The following is a 20,576-nucleotide window of genomic DNA, read 5'->3' as shown; positions in this document are numbered from 1 at the left end:
TTGAATATTCAGAACTTCAGTAAATTCCCCAAAAGCTGCAAATTCTATCCTATAGGTCTAGAAATGAAGTCCTAGTCTTTCAGAAACACATCCTGAAATATTTACGGATGCTGTTTCAAGACCAACGGATTCCCTCAAACTACCTGGGAACTGGAGAAATGAAGTGGGGAGAAGTAACAAAGAGTTGATAAATGTTGAAGCTGAGGATGGGTACCTGAATATTCATTCCACTATATCCCGTTTAATTTTTTTTTTAATTATCTTTGGTGGGAGAAATTGTTTTTATATCTTTAAAAGATATAATTATTAAAATCTATAAAACAATTATAGGTTTAGCTTACACTATAGATCCAGAATGATTATAAAAAAAAAAAAAAAAAGACCAAACAAATTTAAGCCAAATTCGAAAGTGAAGTAAACAACTACAGTATTTGGAATCTCTCAATTATACTTGCCAGTAATTCCCACAGATAAAAACATACTACAATGCCTTTTTCCAAACCATGGCTTCAGCATACCATGCTGATTCTCCAAAACAATATTAGTATTTATATTGTGCATTACAAGAATACAATTATGCCTCTGTATGTGCCCACATGAATATTTGATAAGTAGTTTTATTATGTACTAGTATTAAATAATCCAAATTCTCTTGGTGCTTAAATCACATCCTGGTACCACGTTAGGCACGTCGTAAACAACACTTACAGATTAACAGATCCACCGAAATGTGTTTTATACCCAGAAGCACGGTAATGAAAAAAAACTACCTTACCATATGTCTTTTATTCAGATTAACTGTGGTAAAATATCACCTGTGTATGTTTCTACCTGTATAGAAAACAGTTTACCTTGACGTCAGGTCATGATACAAGAGAGCACTGCAAAAAGAGTAAGTCACATATCGAGGGATAAGAGTATCAGTGGTTGCTCCCCAGGTATAAAACAAGGGTGAAATGGACAGGTTAGAAAGATGTTTCCCAACTCTTCACTGTAGTAAAAAAAAAAAACAAAAAACCAAACACCATTGTATATAAATGTACTTATAATACATTTTATATAACAACTCAGTATATATGTGTGTGAATGTATATATATACACACCCACATGATACTCTTGAAATAATAATCCGCAATACACTTTGATGTGTCTCCAAACTATTTTTAAAAAGTGTTATATTCTAGTCACTCCACTAAAACAATTTCTTGAGTTCCTAGTTTTAAATCCCTGGACTTAAAAGAAGGCCTGCATCTCCTCCTGCTTACTAACAAAGAATGAAGAAAGTACTTGGCCAATGATTAAGTGATTGTCACCCAATCATCTGCTTGCTTGAACTCTTCTCTCCCCTGCACAGAAAATGACACTATTACATGTCTGGAAGGATGGGGAAGTGGGGAACAGACGAGATACTAACGTGGGTTGGAATCAGAAGACTGCTGCTTGCACACATGCATGCATACATACATACATCCAAGAGAAGATAATCTCTTAAATTTCTCCCTGTTCTAAAGTTTTGTGGTTCTAAGAACTGGCTCTGAGAGTATGAGTCCCTAAAGGGTAAGAAATTCATCTTACATCTTACAAAGGGTAAGAATATATCATTACATCTCCCACAGTGCCTAGCAAATGGACTTTCATAAAAATAATAAAGCACTAAATAAAAATTAAATTCTACTAATATGCAAACTAGCATATTTCTGTCATTAAATGTATGTTGTTGACACACTATTAAGTATAAAAATCAATGCTACTGTATATATTATTTGGAAGCTCATAAGCATAAAAATGTTAATATATATTGTGTATATATGAATGTATGTGTCTGTATATATATATAATATCTATGTCACCAAGCAAATACTATTCTTGTTACATTGTCCAAAGTGGTATAAAACACTGTAAAATTATCCTAAAACTCATAATCACTTAAACACTTTTAGTTTTAATCATACCTTTTTCTCTCCCTGCTTAATGATATTATTAATTAATTAGCAAAATATAGGCCCTGTACAAACAACAAATAACAGCAGACAACTGGTCAATATAAAACTTTCATAATTCAACCATGATTTATAGTATTCCAAAGTTCACGAGTTCTCGGTTCAAATGGTCTCCTCTGCTTTTTTTTGTCTTAGAAGTTTTCTCCAAAAAAAATTGCAATGACATCAAAGTTTTTGCCTATATACATTAACTTTCAATAAATTATTATAGTTTAACTGAAGGGGGGGAGGTTTAAAAGGAGCCTACCTAAAGAATTTCCAATTTTAAATCCCAATAAAACCTTTTATAGGGGCACCTAGGTGGCTCAGTCGAATAAGCGGCCAACTCCTGATTTCAGTTCAGATCATGATCTCCGGGTCCTGGGATCAAGCACGGCATGGCTCCATGTTCAATGGGGACTTGTGGTTCTCCCTCCCCCTCTCCCTCTACCCTTCGTTCCACTCATTTGAGGACTCTTTGTAAAAACTCTTAAAAAAAAAAAAACCTTTCATAAATAAGGACAATAAAGCCAATACTTATACTTTTTATAGGATATTATAAAATGCCATGAGATGCAATAAAGACCTCTTTCTTATGACAACCTGAAAATTATAACTTTCATTTTCTTTCCATAAGATTCACCTAAAAATTCCTATTACTTTGAGATTCTGAATTATTTGGGGAAAAAAAAGAATCTTGCCAACATAATTTCTGATTTTCAAACAAGGAAAAGGTTTACAAATATGTTTTCATTACTAAAATAATCATGTATTTTTTAAAAAGAGGTATTTATTTGAGACAGAGAGAGAGAGTGCACAAGCAGGAGTGGCAGAGGGAGACAGAATCTCAAGCAGACTCTATGCTAAGCACAGACGCATACCTCACAACCCTGAGATCACAACCTGAGCTGAAACCAAGAGTTGGACACTTAACTGACTGAGGCACCCAGTTGCCCCTAAAAGAATAATACATGTTAATGAGCAAATCCACATTTCCAGTTCTGGTTGACATTTCTCACCATTTCCCAGATTTCTAAATTTTAATTACCACTAATTAAAATTAAACATACCTTGAGAAAGCTTCATGGAGAAGGATTTGAAATGTCCCTTGAAAGAAATAAAGAAAATAGAGAATTTGCACTGGCAGACAAGAAGGAAATAAAAATGTGAATGATGGGAGTCATACAGTATACAGGAGGGGATTAGCTTCTCTAGAAGATTTTCATTAAAGAAATGTTAGAGATGGGGCACCTGGGTGGCTCCGTCAGTTAAACGTATGCTTTTTGCTCAGGTCATGATCCTGGGTCCTGGGATTGAACCCTGCATCAGGCTCCCTGCTCAGTAGAGTCTTCTTTTCTTTCTTTTCTTTTCTTTTCTTTTCTTTTCTTTTCTTTTCTTTTCTTTTCTTTTCTTTCTTTTCTTTTCTTTCTTTTTCTCTCTTTCTCTCTCTTCCTTTCTCTCTTTCTTTCTCTATCTTTCTCTTTTTCTCTCTTTCCCCCTCCTCTCCCTCCCACCCCTTCCTCACTGGCTCTCTCAAATAAATACAATCTTTAAAAAAAAAAAAAAAAAAAGAATTGTTAGAGATAACATCCAACAATATTAATGGACCAGTTAAAAAGGAGTCTCCACAAGCCATGGGGAGACATGCACTTAGTAGTGTCTAATGGTCAACCCCAAGCTCCCAGAATCTGCACTAAGTGCTACCTACACAGACACAACCACCGCCAGCAAGGAGCTTACAGACCGGCCAAAAGAGAGACATGTGTGATGAAAAGTTTCAGGTGCTTTGAGAAAAGTTGCCTAACTATGTTCAAGCTACCATCAGGTACAAACAAGGGAGACAACCATCAATTTACAAAGAAGAACAGGAAAGACCTCGCCAAGAAAGTGGGGCTCACTGCCTCTCTTGCCAGAAGACTCACCAAATCGACAATGTACAACTAGATACACAGCTTTTTACACTCTCTTTGAGGAGCTGGCTAGCTGTTGATAAAAACAAAAACCCAACCATTTAAGTAATATATGAAGGCTCAAAAAAACATATCTATTTCACTGTAGGCCTGTGAGCCACAATGTCCCAGTGTGACAGGCTCCAATGCCGGGTGCTACCCCACACTATCCTAGTTACACAACAGGGCCTGGCTTTATCCCAGAAATGGTTATCTTGAGGACGCCTCCTCCCCATGTTTATGAAAGGAAGTATTGTGTAGGGTAAGGTCTACACCAATTGACAGCTCCTCTCGCTCTAGAAATTTATAAAAGATAATAAGCAATGTATTCAAATCAAAATCCTCTGTATGGAAAATAACACATTTCAAAGTTAGTATCAAAACAACATTCCAAATGAGTTTGGTCACTATGGATGACCATATAGAACATGCCACAAAGCTTAATCCTTCACATTCCAGTACACCCAGTAACTCTAAAAGGACTTTGCACAATAAAGTCCAGAACCCCACCCTACTCACCAATAGGCTTTATTCTTCACAGCAGTTAAGTCAGTCTAAACAAATTACAAATATAGGAGGGTAGAATTCAGAATTAGTTCACTGTACCCAAAGAAATGGTGCCCTAGAAATCCAAATTAAGTAGCCAATAATAATAACAACCACCACCACTAATTACTGAGGGCCTACTACTCATAAGGAACTAGGTTAGGTGCTTAACACACATTACTTCATTTTAACCCAAACAAAACCATGATTTCTATAAATGTTCAGGTTGGCAGCTATGGAAACTGACAAAGCTACTAAATGAACTAAGAATATTGCTCTTCTGGACTCTTATATTTTTAAAGAATAAGCTGTTATACAGAGTTCCATGCAACAAAATTCTCAAATTAAAATGTAATTATAATTTCAATATTTTTATACTGATTCTGAACCTCAGAACAAAAGTGAGAGACCTCTCAAAAAAGAGTTAAGCATAGTTAGGTAAATTGTGTGTGAATTATTTCATAAAGAATAAATTTGCCTTATCAAAAGTAAAAAAGAAAAAATGGAAGGAGGACTGTGGTGGTAGGAAGGGTCATTAGGAAGAGAAATCAGGTGTTCCCTAAGATAGCCTGATATAAAGGACTCACCCTTCTAGCCTCCCTGTGCCCCCAGAGATGCCCTGTGGGTGCCCTGTCCTTCAAATTCAGGGTCTTTTTGAAGTATCAGGAATAAGAAGCAATGTGACCATCCCAATCTGGTAAAACAAGCCACAGTGAGTTGCTCACAGGTTAGTGAGAAGCACTGGGACCAAACTGTTCCTGAAGCCATGTCCCTGGGCCTCCTTGGTGCCCCTGCCTAACATCTCTGACCTATGTCCCTATTCTGGCTGACATCACCTGGACTGCTGCAGATGAAGAGGAGACATACGCCCTGGTCAGGAGTGACATGATCCCTGAGGCATACCTGGAAGTCTAGATTGTCATGAACTACATTGCCTCCATGCCCAACCTGCATGGGTCCAAAGAGAGGCTTTTGACCTTAATAAAGCCAGCCATGTCAGTGCCCTTAAGCAACACCACAGAGCTGCAAGATGAACTGAGCCACTTGCACAGCCCAAAATGCTGAGATAGTGGCAGTTTATAGAGCTGTGGGTTCATTAACAACAGATTTATTATCTCCAGGAAGTTTAAATGCCTCTTCTCCCTTTCCTTGTTTTAGGATCCTCAACCCACTGTACAACTTCCCTTGTCATTAGTGACATCACCAAGGAGACCAAGGTAGAGGTCCCTGAACTTCCATCAGTCCCTTGCTTTGTTCTGCTAGCCCTGAATGATGCAAACTAGAACACAAGGCTCCCTGCAGCTCATCTGAAGTCATCTGTGTCTCTTTGTCCAAGGCCAGCAGCTTTGCAGGATCCTGAAGGACTTTCACCAGATGGAACAGAGCCCAGATCTAGGTCTTTTAAAAACCTTGGAAGAAAAAAAAACCCCATAATGATAACAGAGACAAGTAATTTACCTGATAAAGAGTTCAAAGTAATGGTCATAAAGATCCTTACCAAACGGAGAAGACAGCGAAAAGAACCGATGAAAACAGCAGAACTCCAACAAAGAGATGGAAAACATATGGACACACTAAACAGAAGTCACAGAGCTGATGAACACTATAAGTGAACTGAAAAATACACTAGAGGGGCTCACCAACAGACTAGATAACACAGAAGAAAGGATAAGTGAACTCAAAGACAAGGCAGTAGAACTCCCCCAATCAGAGTGGCAAGTAGACAAAAAAAAAGGGGGGGGGGGAGATAGTTTAAGGGACTTATGGGACAACATCAAATTGACTAACATTCTCATTATAGGGCTCCCAGAAGAAAAGAGGGTCAGGAATCTCATTTGAAAAAAGAATGGATGAAAACTTCCCTAACCTGGGGAAGGAAACAGACATCCAGATCCAGGAAGCCCAGAGAGTTCCAAACAAGATAACCCCAAGGAGACCCTAAAAGCAGCAAGAGAAAAATAACTTGTTTTGTAAAAGCGAATCTCTATGAGGCTATCAATACTTCTTTCAGCAGACAGTTTGCGGGCCAGAAGGGAGTGACACAATATAGTCAAAATGTTGAAAAGAAGAAAATTTTCAACCAAGCAAAGTTTATTATTCAGAATTAAAGAGACCATTTTCCAGATAAGCACAGGCCAAAGTTTATCACCACTAAATCAGCTTTACAAGAAACATTCAAATGACCCCTTTAAGCTGAAAAGAAAGAGGGCTAATTCAGTAATAGGAACACATATCAAAGAGTAAATCTCACTGGAAAGATAAGTACAATAATAAAAATAATGGATTCATCACCTATTATTAAGATTAAAAAGACAAAAGTAGTAAAATAACTATGATTACAATAATTAGTTAAGGGATACACAAGATAAAAAGATGCAGGTTCTTCTGGTGCATGACCACCCACTGCCATGGGCTGCTTTCCACTGCCTGAGTGCCTTGTCCAGAGTCAGGGTCTTAGGTCCAGCCTCCTATGGGGTGCACAGCACATGGTTTCCAAATGCCTACAGGAAGGAGCTCTTTGACAAGGCCAACAAGCCACACTTCTTACACAGCCTGGCCCTGTTGGGGGTGTCCCATTTACTGCTAGCCTCTGGAACCACCTTATTCTGTACCAGCTTTTAATACCAGGCTCTGACTAGAGACCTCCGTGCCCAGACTTTGGCCCCTGTGGGAGGGAGCCTGCTAATCTTGGGCTGGCTTAACTTGGCTCTTTGAGCTTCCTTGCATTTAATCTCTGGGTACTTTTTTGAGTGTTAGAGCAGGGAGAGGATTAAAAGAGAAAGAAAGAAAAAAAGATGTAAAATGTGACATCAAAAACATGCGGGGGAGGAGTAAAAATGTTGAGCAAATGTGATCAAACTTAAGTTGGCAACTATTTTATCAACCTAAAATAGACTGTTACAGATATAAGTAGATATAAGTTGTTACAGTTAAAGCTAACCTTAACTACAAAACAAAACCTATAGTAAATACACAAAAGGTAAAGAAAAGGAATATAAGCGTACCACTAAAGACCGTCATCAAACCACAAAGGATGAGAGCAAGAGAAGAAAGGAACAGAGAGGAAACTACAAAAACATCCAGCAAACAATTAACAAACTGGCAATAAGTACCTACCTATCAATAATTATACTTTAAATATAAATGGACAAAATACTACAACCAAAAGGCAGAGAGTGACTAAATGGACTAAAAAACAAAAACTACATGTTGCCCACTACAGACTCCCTTATATGTATAATTTATTATTTATATTTCGGCAGACAGTTTTATTATAGACAGTAAATTTATTATTTATGTTTATATTTATATCCCTTTTCAGTGAAGGGATAGAAAAAGATATTCCAGAGGCACCTGGGTGGCGCAGTTGGCTAAGCATCCAACCCTTGATTTCAGTTTAGGTCAGGATATCAGGCTCGTGGAATCAAGCCGCACATCGGGCTCTGAGCTGGTCATGGAGCCTACTTAAGAGTCTCTCTTTCCCTCTCCCTCTGTTCCCCCCACTGCCCCAAGCACACACTCTCTAAATAAAAAAAAAATTTTTTAAGATATTCCATATAAATGGAAGCCAAAAGAAAGCTGGGGTAGCTCTACTTATATTAGAAAAAAATAGACTTCAAAACAGAAATTGTAAGAAGAGACAAAGGGCATTTTAGACTGATAAAGGGGTCAATCCAACAAGATGATATATAACATTTGTGAATAGTTATGAACCCAACATAGGAGCACCTGAATATATAAAGCAAACATTAACAGATAGGACTGGAGAAACAGCCATACAATAATAGCAGGGGTCTGAATACCCCACTTGCATCAATGGGTAGACCATCCAGAAAAATCAATAAGGAATCGTCAGTCATAAATGACACATTAAGCCAGATGGACTTAATGGATATTTACAGTACAATTCATCCAAAATCAATAGAATACGCTTTCTTCTCAAGTGCATATGGAACATCCTCCAGGATAGATCACGTGGCAGGCCACAAAACAAGTCTGAACGAATTTAAGGGATTTAAAAGCATCTTTTCTAACCTCAGTGATATGAAACTAGAAATCAAGTTTTTAAAAAAAGTTTAAAGAGAAAAAGAAGAACTCATTGTTATGCCAACGAATCACAGAGACACTTTAAGACTAAATTCAATCTTCTGTTAAAGTCTTACTATTAATTTAAAAGTCCTAGAGCAGCTTTATAAAGGAAAGTGACATTCCTCTGTTTTAGTCAGAGTTCTTAAAATAATCTTTAACCTCAAATGGTTCCCAAAAATGGATGCTCACAATTTAAACACCAGTGATAGTTCAATCAGGTGCAAAATTCAGTTAGCGGTCTCTACATTTATAGGGAAAATCTGACAAAGTATATAAGGATCACCTGCCATATCTGTGGTTTAAATGAAACTTTCTCCCACTCCACTTAAATCCTCCTTTTTCTCCTAGGTCCCTGGTATGCCTCTTTTCCTTTATTCCTGCTTTCTGTTGAGACAATATATTTGGTCCCTGGCTCAGTTGAGTGGAGAGTTCAGGGTCATCAGAATAATACCCTTGGAATGCTGTCTCTGAACCAGCTTCCCAATTTAGGTTATGCTCCTCTTCTTAAGAATTTTGATATACATCCAAGTCATTATAAGGCTAGATGTAAATACCAACTGAAGGAAGATTTGCTGAGCCCAACGGTTTATCAAGCGAAGGTACTGAAGGGCACAAACAGTGAATAAGATAGATCCATGATCTTATGGAATCTGAGACTCATCCAGTCCTGAGACCATCCCTCCTCAACTGTCCTGGAAAGAGAGTGGTGTAGAAAGTTCCAATATGGCACAAATGGGACTTATTACAACATAACAAATGTTTATATTTTAATAGATCGGGCTTCTGGATTAAGGTTGCAATTGTATTTGAAGGTGGAATACTGATGTAGGATTAGAAAGGAGAGAGGAAACAGAAGTGGAGAGTGCAAATCAAGGAACTGAATCACCTCTCCCATCTCACCAGGTTTTTCACCCTTGCTACTCGTTACATAAATCCTATGTGGAATGCAATATTTCACTTATGACAACTTTGTCGCTTAAGCTTTTCAATAAACCTGTCAAACCATGAGCCACATGAAACATTTTTTTGTTTTATAGGTTCTTGGTTTTAAAAATAAAAACTTGCATCACTCCAAACTAAATGCAATATGATTGAAGACCACACTACCAAATGATAACTTGATTCTTACCTACAAGCACCTGTCCCAGTTAAGGTTTCGAATTAAAAAAAAAAAAAAATCCTATTGCAGAAACTAAGACTTAATGTCCTAATTTCATCTTAAGCAAGCTTACTAAAAATTTCCGTGAAGATATTTTTACCCTAAAATAACCAAAACGCTTCTCACTAGTTAATATTGCTGAAACACCAAAAACTTGAAACATGACTTTAGGAAATTTAATTTTAAAATAGTTTTAAAAGGTTTAGTCTCTACTGTATTTCCAATGACAAAAAGAAAGCCGATTTGGGATTGTTAAAATTATTATAATCTCTCAACTGTTTTTATTGCATAAATATGTATAAGAAGACAAAAAAGAGTCACTTATTTCAAGAGGTGATCAAAAGAGACTAAAAGTTGCATTAATATCTGAAAAGTCACATGTAAACCAATCTATATAAACACCATTTCCATTATAATTTCAGAGAAAGGACCTCATATGAGAGGGCAGCACAATGTATGTAATAGAGTTACACAATACTAAGTTATATTAACAGACAAGATTAACAGACAAGGTGACTTAACCTCATTTATAAGAGGAAAGGGAGAGAGGCAGGGGAAAGGAGAAAGAAATGAGAAAAAGAGGGAAACCTGTAAGAATTTAAAAAAAAAAAAGATGGAGCACTTTTATATCATTTTGCAAGTCTGCAGGCAGTAAATGATAGTTCTCTTCCCTTCACAAAAGAAAGATGCTGGCTGGCCCTGGTATACAACAGAAATCACATATGAGGATCAAGTATACTAATATTTGTCAACATGCAAACTAGTACATGCAACCTAGCAAGATACTAGATAAAAAAAAAAAAAAAAAAAAAAACATAGCCAAATATAAGATTAGTCCACAAGAAACCACAGGTAAGAGAAGAGATTTAGATATGCTACATAGTCATGATTTTATTGGCCATTCTCCATCACCATGGAAATCAAATACTGAATGCTCTAAATATGCCACACACACACACCCACAAGTCATAAGAGCTCCCTGATATTGCCATATTAACATATTTTTGTCCAACTAGTGCAGAGAGTATGACTTGATGTTCACTGAATTGTAAAGACCATTTCAAAAGGGAAGATGTCCTATCCCTGAAGGTTCAATACAAGATATTTTTTAAATTGTACTTGAGACTTGTCTCTTTTACAAGAGGTTTTGATAAGTGATCTACCTCACTGAATGTTCCCTAATTTCATGCAATTCAACAAATATCTATTGAGTTATCAGTTACAAAAATGAAAAATATTTCTTTGCACTCCAAATAAATATGTGAATGTTTCTCATACAACACACACTGTGACACATCTTAGAATTGACATATCAAAAAACAAAATAGGGTATGTGGGTTAAAAGTCAACCTGACTGAGGATTTTTAAGGAGGACTGGGGAACAGTTAGGATTTGAGGAGAGCCTTTAGGGAAAAAAGAGAGAGAGAATATAGGATTCCAGAAACAGAGATGTCATGACAGAAGATGAACATGAGCTAAAGAAAAGATGTAGAAACACATCAGTCTGGTTGCCTAAAGGAAAGCTGTCTCAGAGGAGCATACTTGGAAGCTTAAAAAAAAAAAAAAAAAAAAAGATAAAGCCTTCAAATTTCAGGTGGGCTTTCATTTTTCCACAATGAGGGAGTGTATTACCCAGAGTTCAGAGACTACAGAGAAACAGAACCGAGCAGATACATTCATATGTAAGAGATTTATTGTGGGAATTAGCTCACATGATTATGGAGAAGTCCCATGATATGCCATCTGCAAACTAGAGACCATGAAAGCCCATGGTACAATTCAGTAGGAGTCCCATGGGGGATGGATGGAGACCCAGAGGAGCAAATGGCGTAACTCTTGTCTGAGGCCAAAGATCGGGGCGGGGAGAGGGGGGCTGCTGTATGTTTAAGTCCTGGACTCCAAAGGCCCAAGAACCTGAAGCTCAAATGTCTGAGGGTAGCAAAAGATGGAAGCCCTAGCACAAGGAGCATGAGCAAATTCGCCCTTTCTCTGCCTTTTTGTTCTATTTGGATCCTGGGAGGATTGGTGATGCCCACCCACGGTGGTGAGGGTGGATCTTCTTTACTTAGTCTACTGATTTAGATGCTAATCTCTTCTGGAAACACCCTCACAGACATACCCAGAAATAATGCTTTCCTGACTCTCTGGGCATCCTTTAGCCCAGTCAAGTTGACACACAAAATTAACCAACACAGGAAGCCCTCCATGACTTTTTGAGAAAGGAGGTGATGTGAATAGACCTGTGATTTCTAAAAGTTACCTTTTGAAACAGATAGGAAGAAAGACTGAAAGAGCAGGACCAGTTTGTAAAAAACCTTTGGAGTAGTCAAGAGATAATTTCCTGAACTAAGGCTGTGGGAGGCAGGAACAACGTACCAAAGTAGAGCTGAAAGGATTTCACAACTGAGCAAACAGGGGACCAACACTTTTCACAAATACTACCACAGCTTCCTAACCAACTTCTGCATGTTCCCCCTCCCGTGCATTCTCCCCATCACAGCCAGAGTGATTTACAAAGTAGATCAGATTGCATCTCAAGGCTCTCCACCCTCTTGCCCCCCACCACGTGCCAGTCAAACTGGACTTTTCATTTCCTAGAAGTTCCACGTGGGTTTGTGTATATATTGGAACAATACCTCTTCCCCATTAGACTATTCCCTGAGAGGTAGGATTATGACTATTTGTTCCCCAGTGCCTTGCCCAGTAGCTGGCACCTGGCAGGTGCTTCACAAACACTTGCTGAATAATAAATAAACCACAAAAGAGCACCTGAAGTGCTGGACTGGGCAAATGATAATGCTATTACCTAATAAAGGGAACAGAGGAACATCAAGTCTGTGGATAACATGGAATTCCATCCGGGGAACGTTGAATTGCAGAAATCATAGATTCGGTCAGTCTGAGCTGGAGATGTGGAATCACCAAACAGTGAATGATCACTTAGCCAGAAGAAGAAATGTAACATTATTGGAAAAGGAGAAGCAAAATAAAGTAAGCTAAAAGCAGGTCAGAAGAACTTGTATTTAACTGGCAGGAAGAAGAAAACAGGCAAAAAAAAAAACAAAACAAAACAAAAAAAAAAAACACTGGTATTCCTAATGTGTGAAGGGCTTAGAAAATAGAAACTATCAACAAACCTAAAAAAAATAGGGCTAGAAAAATAGTTAACTGAGAAAGAAACGCACGTGCCTCTTAACCATATAAAAATATATTCAAAAAAAAAATTCAGTCCAACGCATACCTCAAAGTGAACTCGTTATGATATTATCTTTAAAAATTCATTGTTAAAAAAATAAATAAATAAAAATTCGGGATCCCTGGGTGGTGCAGCGGTTTGGCGCCTGCCTTTGGCCCAGGGCGCAATCCTGGAGACCCGGGATCGAATCCCACGTCGGGCTCCCGGTGCATGGAGCCTGCTTCTCCCTCCGCCTATGTCTCTTGCCTCTCTCTCTTTCTCTCTCTGTGACTGTCATAAATAAATAAAAATTAAAAAATAAATACATAAATAAATAAATAAAAATTCATTGTTAAGGGATTCTAAAATGTCAACAGATAAATTTTAAAAGTTAAAAACAGATACTCAATTTCACTCATAACAAGATAGAAATTAACATGACAAGGATATTCCATTCAGCAAGGAAAACCCACAAATTTGACAACATATTCTGTTGCCGAGATTATGTACAGCCACGTAGGCACTCTCACACATTACTGATGGGAACATAAAGAGATGCGAGGATAAATCTGGCAATGTCTAGTAAGACTGCATACTCATTTATCCCTTGACCCTGCAATTCCACATCTAGGAATCTGCCCCAAATATACAATGGCAAAATATCTAAAAAGCATATATATGCACAAGGCTATTCATAGCAGTACTATGAACAAAAAATTAGAAACAATTCAAATGCCCACCAATTAGGAACTGGTTAAATGAACTACAGTTTATTCACTCAATGTAGCTATAAAAAGGAATGAGTAACTTACTGCTAAGAAGGGATCACCAGGATATACTAAGTGAAAAGAGCAAGGCATACAGTATTCTATATGAGAAAGGCAGAATATGAATATATATTTTGCTTATATTAAAAAAAGTGTAATAATAAACAAGTTTTTAGAATGCAATTACTTAGAAGGGAAAGCAGAGAAAGAGATTAGACTCCCTTGAATAAATCTTGTTTTGCGGGTTTGACTTTGGAATTTCCACACGAAGCTGTTATACAGTTATAAAACAAAATTACATTTCAGTATTATTAAGTATCAAAAATCATATATAAAAACTTAGATGTATATCCATTTGGTGGTGTAACTGTACAGAGAACAATTATGAAGAATGACTTAAACAGTATGGTAGGCAGGCTCTGAGAGGGGCCTCATGCCCCCCACACTTCCTGGTGTTCACACCCATAGGTAATTACCTCCTCTTTATTAAGGACTGTATTTAGAGACTTGCTTCTAAGAACAGAAATCAGCAGAACACCCATATCCACAGCAGTTATTCAGTGGCCAAAAGGAGGAAACAAATGTCCATCAATAAATGAATGGGTAAATAAAACGCAGTATATACATACAATGGAATGTTATTCAGCCTAAAAGGTGGAATGAAATTCTGATGCATGCTGTAACACGGATGAACCCTGAAGACATTCTGCTAAGTGAAATAAGTCACGAAAGGACAAATACCATATGATTCCACTTATGAAGGACCCAGAATAGGCAAATTCAGAGACAAAAAGTACAATAGTGGTTGCCAGAGACTGGGGAAAGCGGGGAATGGGGAGTCAGCAATGTTTAATGGGTACAGAGTTTCGATTTGGAAAGACAGAAAAAGTTCTTGAGGTGAGTGGTGGTGGTGATTATACAAAAATGTGCAAGTACTTAATGCGAATGAACTTATGCTCAAAAATGGTTAACTTGGCATATTTCATGTTATATATTATATTTTATATATATTTTTGTTTTGTTTTGTTTTTACACCACAATAATTGTTTTTAAAAGAATGCAATGAAAAAAAAAAAAAAAAGAATGCAATGGGGATGCCTGGGTGGCTCAGTGGTTGGACGTCTCCCTTTGGCTCAGGGCAGGATCCTAGGATATCAGATTGAGACCCGCATCAGGCTCCTTGCAGGGAGCCTGCTTCTCCCTCTGCCTGTGTCTCTGCCTCTCTCTGTGTGTCTCTCATGAATCAAGAAGGAAAGAAAGAAAAGAAAAAAAGAAAAAGAAAAAAGAAGAGAAAAAAGAAAAAGAAAAAGAAAAAGGAAAGGAAAGGAAAAAGAAAGAGCAGTGCATGCGACAGGTTGTCACTCTAAGAAGAGGTTTATGAAAAGGCCATGGCTCCCGTTTTGGTTACCCTTTCTCCCTTGCTCCAAGCTAACAACGAGTTGCCATGTTGTTAAGTGCCCTGTGGAGAAGCCCAAGGAACTGGTTTCTGGCCAACAGCTAGAAAGGATTTGAGACCTACCAATAATCACCTAAGTGGGCTTGAAAGCACCACCAGGCTCCTTTGTGCCCCCTCCAACTGAGTGTTGGGATGAATACAGCCCCAGCTGACACTGAGATTGAAGTTTTATGAGCTAGAGGCATCCAGTTAGGTAGGTTGCATCCTAAGAAAAATGACCCATAGCAAATATGAGATAAGGATTGCTATGTTAAGCCACTAAGTTTTGGGGTGATTTGTTACATAGCAATAGATAACTAGCACACACAGTATTTTGACTATACATTTCTAAGGGAATGTGTCCTATATCAAAAAAGAATTGCAAACTCCATCGCTGGGTACATATCCAGGAAAAAAAAATATACCTATGCCCAGCAAAAGACATGCACAAGAATGTTCACACCAACTTTATTCATAATTATTCCAAACTGGAAGCAACTCAAACATCCATCAACTGGAGAATAAATAAACTGGGGGGATCCCTGGGTGGTGCAGCGGTTTGGTGCCTGCCTTTGGCCCAGGGCACGATCCTGGAGACCCGGGATCGAATCCCACATCGGGCTCCCGGTGCATGGAGCCTGCTTCTCCCTCTGCCTGTGTCCCTGCCTCTCTCTCTCTCTCTCTCTCTCTCTCTCTCTCTCTGTGACTGTCATAAAAAATTTTAAAAAATAAAAATAAAAAATAAATAAACTGGGTCATTTCCTACAATGGAATACTACACAGCTATGAAAAAACAAACTACTGTTTCATACAACATGGGTAAATCTCACAGACATAACGTTAGCAAAAGAAGGCAGAGACAAACCTTTAACACTGGTATTGCTATTCTAAGACTGCTATGTGTAGAACACACAGAGGTACTCAAAATGAGGAATTATGAAATGTTCTAATTATATTACTGGTGTCTAAGAACAAGGATTCTTAGCTGAGAAAAAGATAGTTTTTTATTTTACAATAAAAAACACTGAGAAAAATCTTAGAGAGCTGAAACAGAATTTGAAGTATCAGTATGAACTCGTGAGGCTCTCTACCTTAAAAAGTTTCCCCTAATTTTCACTACTGAAAAGACTTAGAAACAATGATCAATTCATCAGAAATGAGAACCCTCAGAGCCCAGACTATAGTCTTGAAATCCTATTCCCCAGTAAAGGAATCAGGGGTCCCTTGGGTCCAGGTGTACCAGGTGTAGGGAGGCAATGTACATGATGTGTCTGGAACTCCTTGTCATACCAGATAATCAAGATCACTACCAAAAACTACTAGAGTCATGTCAAAATAACGCAGTAAGCAACTTTAAAAGGCTTCCACTGGCCAAAGATTAAATAATTTAAGCATCGATAAAAATAATGACAATGAATTTTTTAAAATCCATTATATTTAAATCTAAGAGTATCTAATGAGTCTAGAGGAGAAGGGGCAATCCTGAGGGCTAATATAACCAACTCATTGTTTTGAAATTGGTAAGCCAGGGGAAACTATCAAGCTTTTTCTGATCTTTCTTAATCAAACTGTACTAGTAGGTAAGAAATAGTACATGAGGAACAGTTTCTCTTTATAGATTTCACATGATAAATAAACAGTAAGGTTATAGTATTAACACATCAGTATCTTGCAACCTCTAATTATTTAATAGGTCTCCAGCAGGGAGTCCATCACCTGTTTTTGTAAATAAAGTTTAATTAGAACACAGCTATGCCCATTCATTTACATTTTGTCTATGGCTGCTTTCCCATTACAAGGGCAGAGTTTAGTAGCTGCATCAGAGGAGACCAGATGGCCCACAGCCATCTAAATTATACACTCTCAGGCCCCTTATAGAGAAAGTGTGCCATCCCATGATCTAAAACACTGAGCACAAATGGCAACTAATCAACATTAGAGGGAAAACTAAAAACTATGTGCACCAGACAGACACTTGTCAAAACACACAGACTTGCCAAAAGAAATTGAACCTGAATCTGAGCAAGTTTCTAGATCCAACTACCAATTAACAAGAAATACAAAGGACAGAGAAGTAAGTTAATCACTTCACAGGAATGTAATCAGGATTGTCCACATCTACATCCCAATGTGCTCAATAAATAAATTTTAAGGACCAAGTGGGTAGGGGGATGACAACACACCACACAACTTAGGAGAAAAATTATCTAATTGCAACAGAAGGGAGGGCTTATCTAGATGCTGATTCAATCAAGTCAACTGCTTTGAAAATACACAAAAGAATCAAAATTACCGTCAACTGGATATTTTATTATGTTAGGATTGTTGCTGTTTTTTTAAAGGTAATAATGGTATTGAGGTTGTATGTTTTAAAAGAAGCTCTTCTATTTCAAGAATACATACTGAAATACAAATAAATTTTATGAGGTCTAGGTTTGGCTTTAAAATGATACAGGAGTGGAAGAGAAGTTGGTGGGAGATAGACAAATAATTTGCTCATGACTTGGTAATTATTAAACCTGAGTGATGAGTACAAGAAGGTTCATTACATTAGTCTGTTTACTTTTGTATAAATTTTGAATTTTCCATAATAAAAATAAAAAATAAAGCAAAACATTCTTATTCCAACACAGAAAAAAAATCTGATGTAAAAAGAATAGGTCAGGAAGTATGCTAGATCACCCCAGAAAGGCAAATGGACTGTGACAAGGTGTGGGATCTTTTAAAGGAATGGTAGGAAGCCAACTTTGAAAACCAGTTCAGAGATCAAGTACATGATTGCTGAGTAAATCCAAACTTAGTCATGTGTCTGTTTCCAATTATATCAAGCACCCAGAACTAGAGGGAAAAGGATACATATGGCAAATGAACTTAGGTTTGAGTTTTGGTAAGACAGTTCCTCAGAATTTTAAAAAGGCAAGAGAATATAAGATGCAAGAACAATCATGGAGTTTGAGTAAGAGGAAAGCTAATGAGGCTAGGAAATAGCTCACTTGGTTAGAAAAAAAAAACAAAAAAATGCCAAGAAACTGCAAGTCATAATAAAGACTAAGAACAGATTTGAGAAGTGGGATGTGACAGAGGGAGATGATCATGACAAGAAACTTCCAAAAGCCTCAGAAATAGAAGTGTTCCAGGTGATGGTGAAGTCTAAGGAAAGAAGGGATGGGTGTGAGCAGTACGCAGAACTTTGGGGCTCCAGTCCTGGTGAACTAACGCTGGTTAACTAATTGGTTCCAGCTACCTGCCAGAGAATCACACCCTTCTCCCAAGCTTATTTCAATACATATCTGTAGGTGTAAGAGTCTCAGGACTGGAAGCTCTGGTCTAAGATGTAGTGATCTTGGAAAACTAGCCGGCAAAAATAATGGAGGCTAGGCAGGTCAAAGAAGCATAAGGAGAGCCAACATGATACAAGAGACAGAAAGGGAACATCTGGGTCAAATAACAGGAAAGTCTAGATGTCAATAGAAGAGAAGGAAAAAAATGGGGAGAGAAATACATCAACTTCAAAACAAAATGATTAATTGAAAGATGTTCTGTAAGTGGAAGCCTTGTTGTAACCCTGTAATTCATAGAGCCTAAAAATCTCTCAATCAAAAGGGCTACAGAAGAAAATTATCCTCAAAAGACCAACAATCTGCCAATTTGTTCATTACAATTATTAAAGTGTTAGATGTATGAAAGCACTACAATACCTTATAAATCATTTAGTTTTAGTTCACTCATTGCACAGATGAGAAGACTGAGGTCTACCAAGGCTAATTAAGTTGCGCTCAAGAACAGTATGCAATTAATGATTAGAAGTAGGGCCAAAATGTACCCCATTCTTCACTCAACCTCCCTACCTCGCATCCTCATCTAACACCATGGGTTCCATTTGGCGATTGACTTCTCTACCTTGCTAAATGTCATTATGCATTTTCAGGCATCAACAGCAGGCATTAGGTAATTATTTGTTGAGTAACACTCAAAATGAGCCTACTTCAATGATTTTCTTTTAAAGGTCTCCCAAATCAGCAACTGGTTCTGCTCAATGTTACTCCTCTGTCCCACCCCAGCCAAAAATGTATTGGGTAAATCTCAGAGATGTTCAAAAAACATGTTGGCTAACTAGCATCTATGCTTCCAAAAACTGTTAGAATATGAAAAGGCACACACAGTACCAGGCTAAAAAAAGAAGAGTTGGCATCACACACCTCTCTTATCATCTCCATAAATATGTAATTACATAATGTACATCAATAGGAAGTAGATGATGTTCTTGACCCAATGGACTCAAAGTACCTAAATAGAGAGAAAAGACAGTAACAGGATGAACTACCTCAACCTTCCAATAAGGGATTACAGAGTACAGTTAGAGTGTATAATGAACATACACAGTTGTTTACATATTTTTATACTCTTTTTCCTTATAAATATCAGATATTATACTGGACCTAGAATCTTCTATGGAAAGACTGTTTTGAAACCTCCAAAAACCTGATGTTACTGCTATTTTTAGATGTGATTTTTAAAAATTGGGGGGAAAAAGTACAGGTATTACTCATATGTAAGAAGAGAAGGCATAATAAAGGGGAAGGCAATCCAAACAAAAATTGCTTTTACAAATTTCTATTATTCTGTTAAAAAATACATATCCTTGGGACACCCGGGTAGCTCAGTCAGCTGAGCAACTGGCTCTTGGATTCGGATCAGGTCATGATCTCAGGGTCTGAGGCAGGAGTCCTACGTTGGGCTCCACATTCAGCGGTGAGTCCACTTGTCCTTCTCCCTCTCCCCCTCCTTCCCCTTGGGTTCTCTGTGAAAGGAAGGAAGGAAGGAAAATAGAAAAAATAAAAAGCACATATCCTTACCACTTAGAACAGGTTGTTGAGGCACAGAGTTTGCAGAAAAGACACCAATTTTGGAAAGGATCCATCTAGAAGCTTTTTCAATCTGGAGCTTGTACTTTAGAGGCACACAAGTGGGCACACTGGTGCAAAGCAGTAGTGATTCACCATGTACAAAGCAGAATATGGAATGTTAAAGGCTGGAAGACAAAAAAGAGAAAAGAAAGAAATATGGTTGGTTATTAGTTAACACTCATGTTTAAAACAGAAGTTGTAACATCTTAGTTTTCACAGAACAAATATCATTATTGAAATTAGTTTTTATAATTGAGAATCTGGATAAGAAGAACTTTCTTTATAAAAATCTCAACTACAAGGGGAAAGAATCGATCTGGAGATAGAAAACTAAAATATGAGAATTCATCTTTGGCAGGTTCTAAATTAAAGATTTTTTTGGTCACCCATAACATCTTTCTAAGATGTATTATAAATTATTTTCTTACCATCTAAACATAATCAACTGTTTCTTAATGACACAAAGGCGATTATAAGAGTGCTTCCATAGTACTTGAGGACATATACCTTATGAGACTTGGGGAAATGACCCCAGAAACTGCCTTTATTTCCAAAGGTACACCCCAAAG

The 20,576-nt window shown here is 37.5% G+C and overlaps 1 protein-coding gene and 1 pseudogene across 7 annotated transcripts in view; one reads left to right on the top strand and one right to left on the bottom strand.

Moving 5' to 3' along the window:
- Positions 1-20,576, bottom strand: part of FRYL (FRY like transcription coactivator) — a 253,042-nt gene that overhangs the window by 194,797 nt on the left and 37,669 nt on the right. For all 7 annotated transcript variants that reach the window (XR_011999897.1, XR_011999900.1, XR_011999898.1 and 4 more), the window contains exon 2: positions 19,957-20,132. The gene's annotated coding sequence lies outside the window, so the exon portion shown is untranslated. The remainder of the gene's footprint in view (positions 1-19,956; positions 20,133-20,576) is intronic.
- LOC112933384 (mitochondrial fission regulator 1-like pseudogene) lies at positions 5,090-5,909 on the top strand (annotated as a pseudogene).

The sequence above is a fragment of the Vulpes vulpes genome, chromosome 2 (assembly GCF_048418805.1).
Source record: "Vulpes vulpes isolate BD-2025 chromosome 2, VulVul3, whole genome shotgun sequence".
NCBI lineage: Eukaryota > Metazoa > Chordata > Mammalia > Carnivora > Canidae > Vulpes > Vulpes vulpes.
The sequence above is the reverse complement of the archived record's forward strand: the minus strand, read 5'-3'. Positions and strand labels throughout refer to the sequence as shown.